A 21,330-nucleotide genomic window follows, 5' to 3' on the forward strand; every position below is an offset into this window, starting at 1 on the left:
GAATTTGCATTCTGCAAATATTCTCTTGTCGCCTCCTTCCTGCATTCGCCGCCTATAGCAGTTCGATCTCCAGTTCTTGGGAGAAATCAAGATTGGATATTGATTCCATTCTTTTGGAGAAAAGATTGGTGGGAGTTATATTCACCAGCCATTCAGGTGATTCTTGAGAAGGATCAAGTTCTTTTTGAAGAACACTGCGGATTCTGCTCCACCCTGCACTACGCCATCTTCAGTGGGAGTAGATTTTGGATCCTACCTTGGGCGTGAACACCTCCATTGAGAGATATTATTTCTTTGTATCAGGTATTATCTCTCCCTACTCCTTTTGGTTTAGATCTGGTTCTGTTTATGGTTCAAGAATGATCCTTGAAAATATGATTTTCTAAATAGGGAATTCGATTCCCAGTTGACGGGAGAGAAAAATTTTTGAAATTCGCCCCTCTTATTCCGCAATCTTTGGGCGTCCATATGATGGATTTCCTATCCCTTTAATGGGAGCATTACAAGGAATTACTGAGGAATGTCACTCATCATGGACTTTCCGTTTGGCTCCAAGTTCAGACATTTTACAATGGTTTGACTGAAGAAAACAAGACTATTATGGCGCTGCAACTAGAGGATCCATTAACAACAAGACCCCTGAAGTTACCCATGCACTCATTGAGGAAATGGCTGCAAATAATTACCAGTGGCATTCCGAGAGAGCCCAAGTTAGGAGACAACCTGACCTTCTCAATGTAGACACCTATACAACACTATCTGCACAAATCGACACCCTCAGCAAGAAGATAGATGAAATGCAATTGGCTACCATGCATGTTCAAACTGTAGCCTGTGAATGGTGTGGGGGAGTCATATCAGCACCGAATGTCAAGTTGGAAATCAGTTCATGCAGTCCCCCGAGCAAGTAGATTTTGTAGGGAGTCTTCAAAGGCAGCAAGGTAATCATTATCCTCGTGCATTTACCCTCGGATGGAGGAACCACCCCAATTTGTCATGGTCAAATCAAAATGCGGTGAAGCCCCTCCCTCAAAATTTCACTCAGCTAGAAAAGAAATTTAATCTAGAGACCAAGTTCAAATCAAGTGTGAAAACAAGATTTCAGAACCAATAGGCATCGATCATGAACTTGGAGACTCAAGTGGGGAAAATTTGATTAGTCACTTAAAGGGGCAAATTCTAAGATGGATCAGTTGATAGGATTGGGCCTGACCCTATCCACTTAGAGAGTCCAAGATCTAAATGAGATTTAGATCTAGAAACCTCCTAATTAGATTAGGAGATGACTGATTTAATCTGCAGATAAGATAGGGGTCATCCCTTATCACTTTAAAGGGACTTCTAATCCAAATTTGTTTTGGATCAGCAATTCCTAATGGGATTAGGAGCTGATCCCTTTAAGTCTATAAAAGGAGGAAAGGGTGGCAACCTTTAGACATGCAAGCAATACACATTCTTGTCTTTAGAGTTGAAATCACAAGAAGAGAGAATCTACACCCTACAAATACTCTCTTGCCGCCTCCTTCCTGCAACCGCCACCTCCAGCAGTTCGATCTCTAGTTCTTGGTTGGAGTTGCATTCACAAGCAATCCAGTTGATTCTTGCGAAGGGTCAAGTTCTTTTGGAAGAACACTGCTGATTCTGCTCCACCCTACACTACGCCATCTTCAGTGGGAGTAGATTTTGGATCCTTCCTTGGGTGTGAACACCTCCATTGGGAGATACTACTTCTCCGTATCAGGTATAATCCCTCCCTAGTCCTTTTGGTTCAGATCTAGTTCAGTTTAGGGTTCAAGAATGATCCTTATAAATATGATTTTCTAAATAGGGAATTTGATTCCTAGTTGAAGGGAGAGAAAAATTTTTGAAATTCGCCCCCTTATTCCGTAATCTTTGGGCCTCCATGTGATGGATACCCTATCCCTTCAATGACTTTGGTACCCAATGCGAAGAATGAACTCATACCAACTAGGACGGTTACCAGGTGGCGAGTGTGCATTGATTACAGAAGATTAAACGAAGTCACGCACAAAGATCACTTCCCTCTACCCTTCATCGATCAAAGGCTAGAGAGGCTAGCTGGACATGAGTGACAGGATAGGATATCCATCACATGGACGCCCAAAGATTGCGGAGTAAAGGAGCGAATTTCAAAAAATTTTTTCTCCCTTCAACTTGGAATCACATTCCCTATTTAGAAAATCATATTTTCAAAGATCATTCTTGAACCATGAATTGAACCAGATCTGAACAAAAAGGAGTAGGAAGGGATTATACCTAATACAGAGAAACAGTATCTCCCAATGAAGGTGTTCACGCAAAAGGAAGGATCCAAAATCTGCTCCCACTGAAAATGGCACAGTGCAGGATGGAGCAGAATCAGTAGTGTTCTTCCAAAAGTGCTTGACCATTCGCAAGAATCAACAGGATGGCTTGTGAATACAGCTCCTATCAATCTTTCCTCCAAAAGATTGATATCAAGATCAAGTCTTGATTACTCCTGTAAAGAGTAGGAGGTTGAACTGCTTGAAGCGGCGGCTGGAGGAAGGAGGCGGCAAGAGAGTATTCGCAGGGTGCAGAATTCTCTCTTCTTGTGATTTCATCTCTAAAGACAGAAAGTGTGTTGCCTGTCTAAAGGCTGCCGCCCCCTCCTCCTTTTATAATCTTAAAGGAATCAACTCCTAATCTAATTAGGAGTTGCTAATCCAAATCATATCTAGATTAGAAGTCCCTTTAAGTGATAAGGGATAACCCTTATCTTATCTGCAGATCAGATCAGCCATCTCCTAATCTAATTAGGAGTCTTCCAGATCAAAATCTCATTTAGATCTTGGACTCTCTAAGTGGATAGGGTCTGGGCCCAATCCTATCAGCTGATCCAACTCAGAATTCGCCCCTTTAAGTGACTAATCAAATTAGCCCAGTTCGAAATGGGCTTAAGGCCCATTTAAGGTTATGTATTCACCTAGCCTTCCAAACTACTGCCCAATTGGACTTTCTTGTATGGCGTGGGACCAAAACATTGATCTACACATCAGCCACATGGGTTTGGCCTAACCTTTGTTACAAGGCCTGGCCGAATACACTGTTATGGACAGTACACCCCCTGAAAACCATCTCATGGTCTCTATGGGCCCAACATTTACCCTAAGTGGTCCTTGGGCCAAGCCACCTTGTAACACCCAGGGAGTGTGGGCAGATGCAAGATTAGCCCATCAGGTATAATCCTCAATGGTCTTACACTTAACCTCTCGGCCAATAATGATCATACACTACCAGATAAAAGAGGACCTTTCCATCGGCTGCAAGGAACAGTGTTGCACTCTCTGCTTATATGGATCCCGGGAATTAAAACCTTTTGCAAATCATTTCGAAACTATAATGTATATACTTTTGTATCTCATATAAAATATATTTTGCAAAATAAATCTCAACGATTGAAATCGGCTACCGACAGTCCAGGTTTCCATCAGTGAGAGTTCATCCGCGATCATTACCTTTGTCCGACAAAGGGGCTGATCCTGTCACTGTGATGTACTTTATGAGTTTATTGTAAATGATGTTACACTCTCTATTAGACAGTTTTGTATGCCCTTAGCTTCAATCAAATTGATGTACTTTATGAGTTTATTGTAAATGAATAAAAGTGCATATTTGATTCATGTTCCCTTGGTATTTTAAGTGTAATACCCTTAAACTGGACACTTAATGAGACTCGTGTTAGTTTAGAATGTTCACAGCCAGTGGGTCAATCTGGGGAGACCTATCCTGACAAGGCTAACACTGTGGTGCCACCAAATCGGTTGGGGTGGCTTGTCTCAGCTATCGGGGTGAGACCCTAGGCACATACAGTGTGGGATTAATTGAATACTTGAACTGGACCAGATTTCCAGTATTGCCCTGGACCTTGGAGATTGATGGGCAAAACTGGAAAGTTACACCCGACCCCTAGACTCGATTATGATACTGCACTAGGTGTCGGATTGGGCTGTCTTTGATATACCAATTAGTGAGATCCTTAGCGGGGGTCAAAACATGGGTATGTTGGGACAGTCTGAGAATTCATCTGAGTGGGTGATCATAGTGACAGGTTCAGCCCCTTTGTCGGACAAAGGTAATGATTGGGGATGCACTCTCACTGATGGAAACCAAGACTACCGGTAGCCGATTTCAATCATTGAGATTTATTTTGCAAAATATATTTTATATGAGATATAAAAGTATATATATTATGGTTTCTAAAATGTTTGCAAAAGGTTTTAATTCTCATGATCCATATAAGCAGAGAGTGCAACACTGTTCCTTGCAATCGAGGGAGAGGTCCTCTCTTGTCGGGCAGTGTATGATCATTATGGGCTGAGAGGTTAAGTGTAAGGCCATTGAGGATAATACCTGATGGGCTAATCTTGCATCTGCCCACAGTCCCTGGGTGTTACAAGGTGGCTTGGCCCAGGGACCACTTAGGGTAAGTGTTGGGCCCATAGAGCCCATTTGATGGGTTTCATGGGGTGCACTATCCATAACAGTGTATTCGGCCAGGCCTTGTAACAAAAGCTGGGCTGAACCCATGTGGCTGATGTGTAGATCAATGTTTGGGTCCCACGCCATACAAGGAAGCCCAACTGGGCAGTAGTTTGGAAGGCTTAATGAATACATAACCCTAAATGGGCCTTAAGCCCATTTCCAACTTGGCTAATTTGATTAGTCTTTAAGGGGAAAATTCTGAGATAAGATCAGCTGATTGGATTGGGCCCACACCTATCCACTCAGAGAGTCCAAGATCTAAATGAGATTTAGATTTGGAAACTTCCTAATTAGATTAGGAACTGGCTGATCTAATCTGCAGATAAGATAAGGATTATCCCTTATTTTAAAGGGACTTCTAATCCAGATATGATTTCGGTTAGCAACTCCTAATGGGATTAGGAGCTGATCCCTTTAAGTCTATAAACGGAAGAGGGGGCGGCAGCCTTTAGATCCAAGAGACTCACCAGCAACAGTCTTGTCTTTAGAGCTGAGATCACAGAAGAGAGAATTCTGCACCCTGCAAATACACTCTAGCCGCTTCCTTCCTGCAGCCACCACCTATAGCAGTTCGATCTCCATTGCTTGGGAGAAATCAAGATCAGATCTTGATTCCAATCTTTTGGAGAAAAGATTGGTAGGAGTTGTATTCACTAGCTGCCCAGGTGATTCTTGGGAAGAATCATGTTCTTAGGAAGGACACTGCTGATTCTGCTCCACCCTGCACTGCGCCATCTTTAGTGGGAGCAGATTTTGGTTTCTACCTTGGGCGTGAACACCTCCATTGGGAGACATTATTTCTCTGTATCAGGTATTATCTCTCTCCCCTCTATCTGTATCCGGGGTAAAAGCAATTGGTTGCAAATGGATTTACAAGAGGAAGAAGGGCCCCGATGGTAGGGTTGAGACCTTCAAAGATTGTCTGGTGGCGAAGGGGTACACTCAGAAAGAGGGCATCGATTATGAGGAAACCTTTTCGCCGGTGGCCATGCTTAAATCCATTAGGATCCTGTTAGCTGTAGCAGCATACCATGATTATGAGATTTGGCAAATGGATGTCAAAACTGCATTCCTTAATGGAGATCTTACTGAAGATATCTATATGCAGCAGCCGCAAGGCTTCATAGCTGCGGGTCAGGAAAACATGGTATGTAAACTTAATAGATCCATTTATGGACTTAAGCAAGCTTCTAGAAGTTGGAACATCCATTTTGACTCAGCCATCAAATCGTTTGACTTCGAGCAGAATCCGGATGAACCCTGTGTCTACAGGAAGTACAGTGGAGATAAGGTTACCTTCTTGGTTCTGTATGTAGATGACATTCTACTCATTGGGAATGATGTAGGTATGTTAACTACGGCGAAAGTATGGTTATCACAGCAATTCTCCATGAAAGATCTTGGAGAAGCCTCCTATATACTTGGTCTTCGACTCAATAGAGATAGATCGAAATGGATAATAGGATTATCCCAATCTGCCTACATTGACAAAATAGTCAAAAGATGCAGCATGGAAAACTCCAAGAAAGGAAATGTTCCTTTCAGGCACGGAGTCACTATCTCCAAGAAGATATCTCCCAAGATTCTGAGGAGATTGATGGCATGAAAGACGTTCCCTATGCCTCTGCCATAGGGAGCATCATGTATGCCATGTTGTGCACTCGCCCTGACATTGCTCAGGTAGTGAGTGTACTAAGCAGATTTCAAGCCAACCCAGGGCAGGAGCATTGGACTGCTGTGAAAAACATACTTAAGTACCTTCGAAGGACAAAAGAGTTTTGTCTAGTATTCGATGGTAGCTCACTACAGATCCAAGGGTATACAGATGCCAATTTCCAGTCGGATCCAAATGATAGAAAGTCTATATCTGGGTATGTTTTCACGATAGGATCGTGTGCTGTTTGCTGGAAAAGCAGCAAACAGGGGTCCACTGCAGACTCCACGACCGAGACTGAGTACATTGCCGCAAGTGAGGCTGCCAAGGAAGCCGTGTGGATGAAGAAGTTCATTCACGAGTTGGGAGTAGTTCCATCTAGCACATCACCCATCCCATTATAGTGTGACAACAATGGAGCTTGTGCCCAGGCTAAGGAGCCAAGAGCCCACTCGAAGTCGAAGCACATCGAGAGGAAGTACCATGTACTGAGGGAGATTGTTGGTAGAGGGGACATCCTGATTCAGAAGGTAGCGTCAGCGGAAAATGTAGCAGACTCATTGACAAAACCACTATCACAAAAAGTGTTTGAGAAACACGTGGAAAGCATGGGACTCCGGCTAGTACCTGATTGGACCTAAGTGCAAGTGGGAGCTGTTAGATATGTTTGTATGCCCTTAGCATCAATCAAATTGATGTACTTTATGAGTTTAATGTATATGAATAAAAGTGCATATTTGATTCATGTTCCCTTGGTATGTTTCTGTGTAATACCCTTAAACTCGACACTTAATGAGACTCGTGTTAGTTTAGAATGTTCACAGCCAGTGGGTCGGTCTGGGGAGACCTATCCTGACAAGCCTGACACTGTGGTGCCACCAAGTCGGTTGGGGTGGCTTGTCTCAGCTACCTGGGTGAGACCCTAGGCACATATAGTGTGAGATTAATTGAATCTTTGAACTGGACCAGATTTCCAGTATTGCCCTAGACCTTGGAGATTAAGGGGCAAAACTAGAAAGTTACACCCGACCCCTAGACTCAATTATAATATTGCACTAGGTGTCAGATTGGGTAGTTTTTGATGTACCAATCAGTGAGATCCTTAGCGGGGGTCAAAACCTGGGTATGTTGGGACAGTCTGAGAATTCATTTGAGTGGGTGATCATAGTGACAGGTTCAGCCCCTTTGTCGGACAAAGGTAATGATCGGGGATGCACTCTCTCTGATGGAAACCAAGACTGCCGACAACCGATTTCAATCGTTGAGATTTGTTTTGCAAAATATATTTTATAAGAGATATAAGAGTATATATATTATGCTTTTGAAATGTTTGCAAAAGGTTTTAATTCCCAGGATCCATACTTGAGAGAGTGCAACACTGTTCCTTGCAGTCGAGGGAGAGGTCCTCTCTTGTCAGGTAGTGTATGATCATTATGGGCTGAGAGGTTAAGTGTATGGCCATTGAGGAAAATAACTGATGGGCTAATCTTGCATCTGCCCGCAGTCCCTGGGTGTTACAAGGTGGCTTGGCCCAGGGACCACTTAGGGTAAGTGTTGGGCCCATAGAGCCCATCTGATGGGTTTCAGGGGGTGCACTGTCCATAACAGTGTATTCGGCCAGGCCTTGTAACAAAGGCTGGGCTGAACCCATGTGGCTTATGTGTAGATCAATGTTTGGGTCCCACATCACACAAGGAAGCCCAACTGGGCAACAATTTGGAAGGCTTAATGAATACATAACCCTAAATGGGCCTTAAGCCCATTTTGAACTGGGCTAATTTTATTAGTCTTTAAGGGGCAAATTCTGAGATAAGATCAGCTGATAGGATTGGGCCCACACCCTATCCACTCAGAGAGTCCAAGATCTAAATGAGATTTAGATTTGGAAACTTGCTAATTAGATTAGGAACTGGCTGATCTAATCTGCAGATAAGATAAGGATTATCCCTTATCTTAAAGGGACTTCTAATCCATATATGATTTGGTTTAGCAACTCTTAGTGGGATTAGAAACTAATCCCTTTAAGTCTATAAACGGAAGAGGGGGCGGCAGCCTTTAGATATCCAAGAGACTCACCAGCAACAGTCTTGTCTTTAGAGCTGAGATCACATAAGAGAGAATTCTGCACCCTACAAATACTCTCTACCCGCCTCCTTCCTGCATCCGCCGCTATAGCAGTTCAATCTCCATTGCTTGGGAGAAATCAAGATCAGATCTTGATTCCAATCTTTTGGAGAAAAGATTGGTAGGAGTTTGATTCACTAGCCGCCCAGGTGATTCTTGCGAAGAATCAAGTTCTTAGGAAGGACACTACTGATTCTGCTCCACCCTGCACTGCGCCATCTTTAGTGGGAGCAAATTTTGGTTTCTACCTTGGGCGTGAACCCCTCCGTTGAGAGACATTTTGTCTCTGTATCAGGTATTATCTCTCTCCCCTCCTTTTGGTTCAGATCTGGTTCAGTTTATGGTTTAAGAATGATCTTTGAAAATATGATTTTCTAAATAGGGAATTCGATTCCCAGTTGAAGGGAAAGAAAAATTTTTGAAATTTGCCCCCCCTTTATTCCGCAATCTTGGGCGTCCATATGATGGATTTCCTATCCCTTCAAGAGGACCTCTCCCTCGGCTACAAGGAACAGTGTTGCACTCTTTGCTTATATGGATCCCGGGAATTAAAACCTTTTGCAAATCATTTCGAAACTATAATGTATATACTTTTATATCTCATATAAAATATATTTTGCATAATAAATCTCAACGATTAAAATCGGCTACCGGCAGTCTAGGTTTCCATCAGTGAGAGTTCATCCGCGATCATTAACTTTGTCCGACAAAGGGGCTGATCCTGTCACTGTGATCACCCACTCAGATGAATTCTCAGACTGTCCCAACAGACCCAGGTTTTGACCCCCGCTAAGGATCTCACTGAATGGTATATCAAAGATAGCCCAATTTGGCACCTAGTGCAGTATCATAATCGAGTATAGGGGTCAGGTGTAACTTTCCAGTTTTGCCCATCAATCTCTAAGGTCCAGGGCAATACTAAAAATCTGGTCCAGTTCATAGATTCAATTAATCCTACACTGTATGTGCCTAGGGTCTCACCCTAGTAGTTGGGGCAGGCCACCCCAACCGACTTGGTGGCACCACAGTGTCTGCCTTGTCAGGATAGGTCTCCCTAGACCGACCCACTGGCTGTGAACATTCTAAACTAACACGAGTCTCATTAAGTGTCCAGTTCAAGGGTATTACATAGAAACATACCAAGGGAACATGAATCAAATATGCACTTTTATTCATTTACAATAAACTCATAAAGTACATCATTCTGATTGAAGCTAAGGGCATACAAAACTATCTAACATTCAGGGGGTGCACTATCCATAACAGTGTATTTGGCCAGGCCTTGTAACAAAGGCTGGGCCGAACCCATGTGGCTGACGTGTAGATCAATGCTTGGGTCCCATGCCATACATGGAAGCCCAACTGGGCAGCAGTTAGGAATGTTAAGTGAGCACATAAGCTTAATAGGCCTAAAGCCCATTTCGAACTGGGCTATTTAATTAGTTAATTATGGGGCAAATTCTAAGATGGATTAGCAGATAGGATAGGGTCTTGACCCTATCCACTCAGAGAGTCCAGATCTGAATGTCATTCAGATCTAGAAACCTTCTAATGAGATTAGGAGAAAGCTAATCTAATCTGTAGATAAGATAATGGTTTATCCTTATCTCCTAAAGAGAGGGCTGATCCAAATATGATTTGGATAAGCAGCTCCTAATTGGATTAGGAGCTGATCTTTAAGGTTAACAAAAGAAGGAGGGGGCGGCAGCCTTTATAGACAGAGATATTGAGATCCTCTTTAGTGCTGAAATCACAAAAGGAAGAATTAAGCATCCTTGCAGAATTCTTTCTTTCCGCTTCCCTATTCTTGCCGCCCCTGTTTACCAGTTCGATCTCCAGCTGTGGGAGAAGTCAAGATTCGATCTTGAAATCAGTTCTTTCAGAAAGAATTGATAGGAAACTGTGCTCACGTGCTATTCTACTGATTCTTGCGAAGGACAGAGTTCTTGGAGAAGAACACTACTGATTCTGCTCCATCGTACACTGCACCATCTTCAGTGGGAGCAGTCCTTGGATCCTTCCTTGGGCGTGAACACCTTCATTGGGGGATATTATTTCTCCGTATCAGGTATAATCCTCTCCTACTCCTTTTGGTTCAGATTTGGTTCAGTTTATGGTTCAAGAATGACCATTGAAAATATGGTTTTCTAAATAGGGAATGCGATTCCCAGTTGAAGGGAGAGAATTTTTTTTTGAAATTCGCCCCCTTATTCCGCAATTTTTGGGTGTCCATACGATGGATATCTCATCCCTTCAATTGATTCATTTGAGTTAAACAAAACCAAATGTTTGCATTGTACAGGTGTGTCTGGGGACAGCTTCTGGGCAAGGGACATGACATTTGAGAACACAGCCGGGCCTGAAAAGCATCAAGCAGTTGCCGCAAGGGTTGGCTCAGATCATGCTATCTTCTATAGATGTAGTTTCAGAGGTTATCAGGATACCCTCTTGGTTCACTCTCAGAGACAGTTTTACCGTGAATGCCATATTTATGGAACACAAGACTTCATTTTTGGCAATGCTGTTGTAGTGTTACAAAATTGTGACATATTTGTTAGGAGGCCCATGGCACACCAATCCAATGTCATTACGGCCCAAGGAAGGGAAAACCCGAATGAAAACACTGGAATCTCAATTCATAGTTCGCGTGTGGTACCTGCCACAGATTTAATTGCAGTGAAGGGATCATTCAGGAGCTACTTAGGGAGACCATGGAAGAAATACTCCAGGACTGTGTTTTTGAAAACGGACCTTGATGGACTCATTGATCCCTTGGGTTGGACTGAGTGGAGTGGAAATTTTGCTTTATCCACTCTTTATTATGGAGAATACATGAACTATGGAAGTGGAGCTTCAATTGGTGGTAGGGTGAAGTGGCCTGAGTTTCATGTGCTGAATAATCCTCGTGATGCAAGTCCTTTCACAGTTGGGAGTTTCAAACGGGGAAACTCATGGATACCAATGGCCGGCTTGCCGTTCTCAGCTGGGCTTGAAGATAACTTTAGTGTTAGAAGAGCTACTATTAAGTATATGTATGAATGTGTACTGTAGTTGAACATATTAGCTATCAGTAGGCAGACAATCCAAGTACCTTTCTTACTTTTTTCTTCTAGCTTAATTTTGAGTTAAACCTTGAAATGATCTACTTCTTTTGAAGCCCTATATTTAATTAATTTTTCTAGAATAGATTAACTCGTGGTAAAGACAGATATAGGTTTTAGCTCTAAGCATGTAAATCCAAACCATCAACTTTTTATTTCTCTTTGAAGCTCTGATTGCTTCATAAATAGAATTCATGCATGATATGGTTATTGTGTTAGGACAATAGTGGTTTATTTTTAATTTCGTTAATTCATTAGGCCTAGTTTGGAAGGAGTACAAATACAAATATGGAGAGCACAAACAAATATAAAATAATACAAAATACAGGGTTTTATATTGTACATATTTTTGTACTCTTTCCAAATTGAGCCTTAGTAAATAATGTGCTAAGCGATTTAATTTTGTGTATTAGGTAGTGTCAAACAAGATCTCCTTCGGTTGCATTTGTTTGGGGTAAAAAATCAAACCGGGGTAAATTTTACACCCTAGTTCGATTTTACACACATTTGGTAAGCACATAATTTTACACCAAAAATCAGTGTAAAATTCCACTTCTATTTCTCTTTACACAGATAACCGATGTAAATTATGCATCGGAATTATCAATGTAAAACCCATCGGTTCTATAATCGAGGTAAACTCTTCTCACTCTACCCTGACTATCTTGCATGTCTCACCCCTCCGTTAATTCTTCATCTACTCCATTAGCTCTCTCGCCGGTACTGTTGCTTCTCTTCCGAACATCCGGTAATCTCACTCTCTCTCTTTCTCTCTCACTTTTACCTCCTCTCAGTTCTCCCTCTCACTCACACTCTCTCGCTCTCTCACCCCCTCTCGGATCTCCCTCATTGATATGCTCTCTTTATTGCAAATCCCAGCCTATATTCAAGGGAAATTGTTGCATGCGCATGTTACACATTATTTCTATTGCTCTCTACATGGTTTTGATGGTTATTCTTAATGGTTTTTACCCTAATTCAGCATGATTTCAGGAAACTAAGAGTTTGGGACAGTCTAGGGTGAAGAGAACGTGAAGACATGTTGATATGGAGAAAAGGGAAGCACTTGGGCCCGTCAAGAAGAAAGGCCCAGCCGAAACCCTATGGGAGAACACTTCAACCCACAAAGAAAGGAAATTAGGGTTCGACCCTTTGAGACAAAATCAAAGAGGAGAAGTGCTAGGAGAAAAATGACAAGGCTATTGAATGCGAATTAAAGAGGAGATAGAAAATTGATGCAGAAATCCTAAGTTGTCTTCTTCTTTGATTTTGCGAATTCGGTAACCTAGATTCAATTAGGGTTTAATGGTTTTTCTTTGTTGAATCTTTCTTTCTTTCTATTATGCAAACCATGATGGATGTTAATTCAGATATGTAACTAATCTTTTAAGCTGTTCGATCGATTGTGATTTATTCTTGGGATTTCTTAATTAGGATTTTCGATTATAAGAGTAATCTTGGCCGAATTATTCCTGATTCTTGGATTACTTGAATTGCTTGAGAAAAGGGTTTAGGTAATCAGATCAATTGATCAAGAAAACAAATTGAATGCATCTTAGAGATAATATGCATGATTCGTTTGGCATTCATTCAACAAAAATTGATTTCTATTGAATTCTTTGTTCTTAATGCACCTATGGCGATTAAATTCTTGATAGAAATATAGGAGTTGTTGCTCATAGGTAGAGTAGGCTGTGCTCGAAAGAGGCTACTCATACTAGTAGGAATTCACCAACCCATGACAATTCAACTTTGGTTGGATAGCTTAATGGTTTAATTGCTAAACTGGTTCTGCTAGTGTTTGCATGCAGTATTTCTTCTCATTGCTTTAGGCGGTTTGATCCGAGAATACTTAGGATACTTTGCTAATTAGGAGTTAAGTTTGTTTCTGTTTAACCTTTCAAATTGTCAGAAAATAAAAGACTGATTCAGTACAAGTAGTTGTTGGATTAATCCCTGTGGGAACGATACTCTACTCATCATTATATTATTTGATCGGCTAGTGCATTTGCTAGTGTTTTCTAAATGCATCAAGTTTTTGGTGCCGTTGCCATGGATTATTGATGAGACTGAAAATTGTCCTATTTTTATCCCCTAATTTTCATCTTTTTACATTAATTTAACACTTAAATGAACTCATTACTCTTGTATTTCGATTCAGAGCAATAAAAAAGGCAATTGGAAGAAAACAAGACAAATCGGGTGATTTTGCACAGTTTCGGCGATAGTCAGTAATCTGGGCCTAACTCTCAATTCAGGACTCCGATTTGGACAATTTAAGAAGAATTAGAAAGATAAAAGGAAGGCCCACAACTTTTATATTTTGGATTTTGACAGATTCGGTCCGAATCGAGTACGAAAATGAGCCCGAATTTGGAGCAAGTTCGCAGTTAGGCCCATTTCACAACTTAAGCCCAACTCGCAGAAGTACCTTGAAGCAGCCCAAGTTTTAAAGCAGCCCAACTGGAATTCAAGAGTCAAGAGTCCAAATTTCGAATGTAATCTCCAAGGAGAGAGTCTTATCAGATCTAAATTCTTGAATGTAATCCTAGAGAGATAAGAAGATTGAGATTAGATCATTAGATAAGAGATATGATAGGATTAGTTCAAAGAAGATCAAGACTCCCTAAAGATAAGATGATCTCCTAGAAGGAGTTGGAAAACAGCCATCTCCTTTGGCTATATAAAGAGGGGACAAACCAACTCTAGCATCACTCACTCCCAGATCCAAGAGATTGTCAAGAAGACCAAGAAGCTCAAGAAAGCAATTCGGCTATGGAGAAGCAAAGCATGGATATTGCACAGATCATGAGCAGCTAAGTTTTCTTTTTTCTGGTTCAAAGGGGGGAGGTTCGATTGTGTCATTGTGAGGTTCTGTAGTTAATTTATTTTCTTACTTTTTAATTCAAGTATTCATTGATTCTTGTGCATATTTTTATTGGATATTGATGTTAATTAGTTTGACAAACTGAATTAGTATTGATTTTTCTATTGTATCCATGATTTCGGTGATCCGTAATTGTCACAATAATGATACAAGTAGCAATTAGGTTGATATATTTTTGGGTCAATTGTTCCTGATAGCCTTTGATCATTGTTTTAACATGGTTCAACCTAAGGAATCGATGGAACATGATTTAGTAATTGCAGCTATCTCAATTATTGACATTTTGGTTTAACTATTTTCACAAATCTTAATGCTATCACTGTTTAACATGGAACGCTATCGTACCCAGTTGAGTGGTGATAAGTGTTGATCGAATGCTGGGTTTGGTCAACCGAATTAGGAAAACACAAGGTTTATTATGGCTATCCTAATAAATCTAAGGTTAAATGCTTGAATGGCAAAAATACTGAAATTTACCTAGGATCGATGGCCAATCGATTAAACCCGAACCCTTGAACCAGAAATCGGTAAGACTGATTTCCTCATGTTCATTTAGTTTGTTATTGCTTTCTTATTCTTTTAATTTTAATTATTAAATTTTCCCACTTAATTACTTTATCCATTCGGCTAAGAGATTACTGATTTGCTCCCTGTGGGATTCGACCTAGTACCACTTTTTAATGCAATTATTTGATTGTGAGGATAGTACTAATTTTGAGGGCTTCGATAACCCATCAAAATTTTGGCATCATTGCCGGGGAGAAACTTTAATTTCTTAGCTATTACCTTCTTTTTGTTAATCTTCTTGTTTTATGACTCGTGCTTCTCAACGAGGTGAACTCGAGTACAACCCCGAAATTGAGAGGACCACCCGTTGTTTAAAGAATGAGGCAAAACAAAGCAAGGATCATTCACCTAAAAGGGTGAACTCAGATTGCAATTTATCTGCTTGTGATCTACCCATCTTCGAAAAAGAAGAAAGAATGGCTGACAGAGAGAGGACATTAAGGGAGTTGGCTGCACCGATTATGAGCCAACAAATCTTATGCATAACGTATCCCACTCTTGAGGTAACCTTTGAACTAAAATCTGGTTTGATTCAACTATTGCATATATTTGATGGTTTTCCAGGTGAGGACCCTCCTAAGCATCTAAAGGAATTCCATGTCCTCTGTTCAAGCATGAAGCCCCAAGGTATGACTGAGAACCAAGTAAAACTCATAGCCTTTCCATTTACTTTAAGAGATAAAGCAAAGGATTGGTTGTATATTCTTCCTCCCGGTTCAATACGCACATGGGATGAGATGAATAGGATACTTTTAGATAAATATTTTCCTACATCTTGGGCTGCAAATATAAGAAAAGAAATATATGGAGTTCGGCAGTTTGGTGGTGAGACACTATATGAATATTGGGAAAGGTTTAAACAACTTGTTGCTAGCTATCCACACCACCAAATACCCGAACAATTGTTAATCCAGTACTTCTATGAAGGGCTACAGCCCACGGATAGAAGTATGGTCGATGCAGCCAGTGGAGGAGCCTTGGTGAGCAAGACACCCAAAGCGGCCAGGGAATTAATTTCCAACATGGCTGAAAATTCACAGCAGTTCGGTGCAAGGATAGACGGTACCATAAGACGGGTTAATGAGGTAAGCCATGTAAATTTAGAAAATCAGATTTCTGACTTAACTTCCTTGGTTAGGCAACTCGCTGCAGGACAATTACTAACTGCCAAGGTGTGTGGTATCTGTTCGATCCCTGGTCATCCTACGGACATTTGTCCATCATTACAGGATGGATCGATATAGCAAGTAAGTGTCATAGGAGGATTCCCGTGGCAACCCCAACAAAATTATGACCCCTACTCCAATTACTACAATCCAGGGTGGAGGGATCATCCAAATCTAAGCTACGGGAACCAAGGAGGACAACAGAGATATCAGCCCCAATATTTCAATCGACAGTTCCAATATTCAGCACCTATCACAGCGCAAAGTCAACCCTCAAGTTTAGGTATGTCATTAGAGGAAATCGTTAAGGCTTATGCTACTAACATTCAACAATTTTAGTAGGAAACAAGAGCCAGCATTCAGAATTTGGGGAACCAAATCAGCCAACTTGCCACTTCCATTAGCAAGTTGGAAGCGCAGAACTCCGGGAAACTACCATCCCAAATGGTAGTCAACCCAAAAGAGAATGCAAGTGTGGTGGTGTTGAGAAGTGGAAGAGAGTTTCAGCCCCAACCAAGTTCACCATCGAAGGCAGCCAAGGAAGAAGAAGGACAAGGATCAAACGACAATCCCATTGAGGTAAAATCCGACCCCCCACTTCCTAAAGTTACTAATGTTGTACCACCTTTTTTCTAGCAGGTTGGCCAAGTCAAAGAAGGAGGAATATGAGCAATAAGTGTTGGAAACCTTCAGGAAGGTGGAGATCAACATCCCCTTGTTAGATGCAATAAAACAAATCCCAAAATATTCCAAATTTTTAAAAGAATTATGCACTAACAAGAGGAGGCTGCAAATTGATGAAAATGTAAGAGTTGAGGAGAACATTTCAGCCATGATAAAGAGGACCCTACCAGAAAAACGGGCAGATCCAGGTTTGTTTACCCTACCTTGTGTGATTGGCAACAAACGAATCGAGCGTGCCATTCTGGACTTAGGTGCATCTATCAATGTCATGCCAAACTCGATTTACGGTGCATTAGGACTGGGTTCATTTTAAGAGGCTAGAGTTGTTATCCAATTAGTTGATCGTTCTAATGCCTACCCTGAGGGGATTGTTGAGGATGTATTGGTGCAGGTTAACGATTTGATCTTTCTAGCTGATTTTTACATCATAAAGATGGAAGAGAACACAACCACGAGTTCAGCCCCACTTCTATTAGGCCGGCCATACATGACAATGGCCAAAACCAAAATAGATGTGGACGAGGGTACCCTCTCCGTCGAGTTTGACGGAGAGATTGTAAAATTTAATATTTTTGAAACAATGAAATATCCTAGTGAATGTCATTCGATCTGCTCTATTGACACCATTGATTCGATTGTGTAGAAGTCTTTGGTGAAGGGTTGAGAGATCCATCAGATGGACGCCCAAAGATTGCGGAATAAGGGGCGAATTTCAAAAATTTTTCTCTCCCTTCAACTGGGAGTCACATTCCCTATTTAGAAAATCATATTTTCAAGGATAAATCTTGAACCTTAAACTGAACTAGATCTGAACCAAAAGAAATGGGAGAGAATGATACCTGATATGGAGAAGCAATATCTCCCAACGAAGGTGTTCACGCCCAAGGAAGGATCCAAAGACTGCTCCCACTGAAGATGGCGCAGTGTATGATGGAGCAGAATCAGTAGTGTTCTTCCCCAAGAACTCTGTCCTTTGCAAGAAACAGTAGGATGGAACGTGAGCATAGCTCCCTTTTCAATCATTTCTCAATGAATTGATGTCAAGATCCAATCTTGACTTCTCCCATAGCTGGAGATCGAACAGGCAAACAGGGCGGCAAGTGCAGAGAGGCGGCAAAAGAGTATTCGCAGGGTGCAGAATTCTCTCTTCTTGATTTCAGCACTAAAGAGGATCTGATGTGTTTCTTCGTCTCTCTCAAGGCTGCCGCCCCCTTCCTTCTTTTGTTAACTTGAAAAGATCAGCTCCTAATCCCATTAGGAAGAGCTTATCCAAATCATATTTGGATCAGCCTTCTCTTCTAATGATAAGGATAAACCCTTATCTTATCTGCAGATTAGATTAGCTTTATCCTAATCTTATTAGGAGGTTTCTAGATCAGAATCACATTCAGATCTGGACCCTCTGAGTGGATAGGATTGAGACCCTATCCTAACTACTAATCCATCTCAGAATTCGCCCCTTTAATTAACTAAATTAATAGCCTAGTTCGAAATGGGCTTTAGGCCCATTAAGCTTATGTGCTCACTTAACCTTCCTAACTGCTGCCCAGTTGGGCTTCCTTGTATGGCGTGGGACCCAAGCATTGATCAACACATCAGCCACTTGGGTTCGGCCCAGTCATTGTTACAAGGCCTGGTCAAATACACTGTTAAAGACAGTGCACCCCCTGAAACCCATCAAATGGGCTCTATGGGCCCAACACTTACCCTAAGTGGTCCCTGGGCCAAGCCACCTTGTAACACCCAAGGACTGTGGGCAGATGCAAGATTAGCCCATCAGGTATTATCCTCAATGGTCTTACACTTAACCTCTCAGCCCATAATGATCATACACTGCCCGACAAGAGAGGACCTCTCCCTCGGCTACAAGGAACAGTGCTGCACTCTCCACTTATATGGATCCTGGGAATTAAAACCCTTTTGCAAACATTTTAGAAACCATAATATATATACTTTTATATCTCATATAAAATATATTTTGCAAAACAAATTTCAACGGTTGAAATCGGCTGCCGGCAGTCTTGGTTTCCAACAGCGAGAGTGCATCCCCGATCATTACCTTTGTCCAACAAAGGTGCTGATCCTATCACTATGATCACCCACTCAGATGAATTCTCGGATTGTCCCAACATACCTAGGTTTTGACCCCCGCAAAGGATCTCAATGAATGGTACATCAAAGACAGCCTGATCCGACACCTAGTGCAGTATCATAATCGAGTCTAGGGGTCGGGTGTAACTTTCCAGTTTTGCCCATCAATCTCCAAGGTCCAGGGCAATACTGAAATCTGGTCCAATTCAAAGATTCAATTAATTCCACACTGTATGTGCCTAGGGTCTCACCCCGGTAGCTGAGACAAGCCACCCCAGCCGACTTGGTGGCACCACAGTGTCAGCCTTGTCAGGATAGGTCTCCCTAGACCGACCCACTGGCTGTGAACATTCAAAACTAACACGAGTCTCAATAAGTGTCCAGTTTAAGGGTAATACACTGAAACATACCAGGGGAACATGAATCAAATATGTACTTTTATTCATTTACAATAAACTCATAAAGTACATCAATTTTGATTGAAGCTAAGGGCATACAAAACTGTCTAACATTTGGAGAGGAAGACTGTTCATTTCTTGTCGGGCAGTGTATGATCATTATGGGCTGAGAGGTTAAGTGTAAGACCATTGAGGATAATACTAGATGGGCTAATCTTGCATCTGCCCATAGTCCCTGGGTGTCACAAGATGGCTTGGCCCAGGGACCACTTAGGGTAAGTGCTGGGCCCATAGAGACCATGAGATGGTTTTCACGGGGTGCATTGTCCATAACAGTGTATTCAGCCAGGCCTTGTAACAAAGGCTGGGCTGAACCCATGTGGCTGATGTGTAGATCAATGTTTGGGTCCCACGCCATACAAGGAAGCCCAACTAGGTAGCAGTTTGGAAGGCTAAGTGAATACATGACCTTATATGGGCCTTAAGCCTATTTCGAACTGGGCTAATTTGATTAGTCACTTAAAGGGGCAAATTTTGAGATGCATCAGCTGATAGAATTGGGCCTGACCCTATCCACTTAGAGAGTCCAAGATCTAAATGAGATTTAGATATGGAAACCTCCTAATTAGATTAGAAGATGGCTGATTTAATCTGCAGATAAGATAGGGGTCATCCCTTATCACTTTAAAGGGACTTCTAATCCAAATTTGATTTGGATCAGCAACTCCTAATGGGATTAGGAGCTGATCCCTTTAAGTCTATAAAAGGAGGAAGGGGCGGAAACCTTTAGACATGCAAGCAATATTCATTCTTGTCTTCAAAGCTGAAATCACAAGAAGAGGGAATCTACACCCTACAAATACTCTCTTGCCGCCTCCAGCAGTTTGATCTCTAGTTCTTGGGAGAAATCAAGATTTGATCTTGATACCAATCTTTTGGAGAAAAGATTGGTTGGAGTTGTATTCACAAGCCATCTAGTTGATTCTTGCGAAGGGTCAAGTTCTTTTGGAAGAAAACTACTAATTCTACTCCACCCTGCACTACGCCATCTTTAGTGGGAGCAGATTTTGGATCCTTCTATTAGACAGTTTTTGTATGCCCTTAGCTTCAATCAAAATGATATACTTTATGAGTTTATTGTAAATGAATAAAAGTGCATATTTGATTCATGTTCCCATGGTATGTTTCTATGTAATACCCTTAAACTCGACACTTAATGAGACTCGTGTTAGTTTAGAATGTTCACAGCCAGTGGGTCGGTCTTGGGAGACCTATCTTGACAAGGCTGACACTGTGGTACCACCAAGTCGGTTGGGGTGGCTTGTCTTAGCTACCAGGGTGAGACCCTAGGCACATACAGTGTGGGATTAATTGAATCTTTGAACTAGACCAGATTTTTAGTATTGCCCTGGACCTTGGAGATTGATGGGCAAAATTGGAAAGTTACACCCGACCCCTAGACTCAATTATGATACTACACTAGGTGTCGGATTGGGCTGTCTTTGATCTATCAATCAGTGAGATCCTTGGCGGGGGTCAAAACCTGGGTATGTTGGGACAGTCTGAGAATTCATCTGAGTGGGTGATCATAGTGACAGGATCAGCCCCTTAGTCGGACAAAGGTAATGATCGGGGATGCACTCTTACTAATGGAAACCAAGACTGCCGGTAGCCGATTTCAATCGTTGAAATTTGTTTTGCAAAATATATTTTATATGAAATACAAATGTATATATATATATTATGGTTTCTAAAATGTTTGCAAAAGGTTTTAATTCCTAGGATCCATATAAGTGGAGAGTGCAACACTGTTCCTTGCAGCCGAGGGAGAGGTCCTCTCTTGTCGGGCAGTGTATGATCATTATGGGCTGAGAGGTTAAGTGTAAGACCATTGAGGATAATATCTGATGGGCTAATCTTGCATCTGCCCACAGTCCTTGGGTGTTATAAGGTGGCTTGGCCCAGGGACCACTTAGGGTAAGTGTTGGGCCCATAGAGACCATGAGATGGTTTTCAGGGGGTGCACTGTCCATAACAGTGTATTCGGCTAGACCTTGTAACAAAGGCTGGGCTGAACCCATGTGGCTGATGTGTAGATTAATGTTTGGGTTCCACACCATACAAGGAAGTCCAA

The 21,330-nt window shown here is 41.7% G+C and overlaps 1 pseudogene; it reads left to right on the forward strand.

The window, feature by feature from the left end:
* The first annotated feature begins 668 nt into the window (after positions 1-668).
* On the forward strand, positions 669-11,353 carry LOC148846214 (putative pectinesterase/pectinesterase inhibitor 36 pseudogene; annotated as a pseudogene).
* The last annotated feature ends 9,977 nt before the right edge of the window (positions 11,354-21,330 follow it).

This window comes from Nelumbo lutea, chromosome 7, assembly GCF_056320005.1.
Source record: "Nelumbo lutea isolate HS-2025 chromosome 7, American lotus-T2T, whole genome shotgun sequence".
Classification (NCBI taxonomy): Eukaryota; Viridiplantae; Streptophyta; class Magnoliopsida; order Proteales; family Nelumbonaceae; genus Nelumbo; species Nelumbo lutea.